Source organism: Grammomys surdaster, unplaced genomic scaffold, assembly GCF_004785775.1.
Source record: "Grammomys surdaster isolate TR1022 unplaced genomic scaffold, NIH_TR_1.0 130, whole genome shotgun sequence".
NCBI classification, from domain to species: Eukaryota; Metazoa; Chordata; class Mammalia; order Rodentia; family Muridae; genus Grammomys; species Grammomys surdaster.
The window spans coordinates 15,097,224-15,097,446 of NW_021604588.1; the positions used below are offsets into that span (position 1 = coordinate 15,097,224).

General features: G+C 53.8%; 1 protein-coding gene across 1 annotated transcript in view; it reads right to left on the minus strand.

The window, feature by feature from the left end:
- Uhmk1 (U2AF homology motif kinase 1) overlaps positions 1 to 223 on the minus strand; it is a 22,566-nt gene that overhangs the window by 8,601 nt on the left and 13,742 nt on the right. The gene's annotated exons all lie outside the window — the stretch shown is intronic.

Below are 223 nucleotides of genomic sequence, written 5' to 3' on the forward strand. Positions count from 1 at the left end.
CAGGTGCGTGTGCCTGTGCGTCTGTCTCTGTGTACACACACAGGTGCATGTGCCTGTGTACCTGTCTCTGTGTACACACATAGGTGCATGTGCCTGTGCGTCTGTCTCTGTGCACACACACAGGTGCATCTGCCTGTGTACCTGTCTCTGTGTACACACACAGGTGCATGTGCCTATGTGTCTGTCTCTGTGTACACACACAGGTGCATGTGCCTGTGTACCT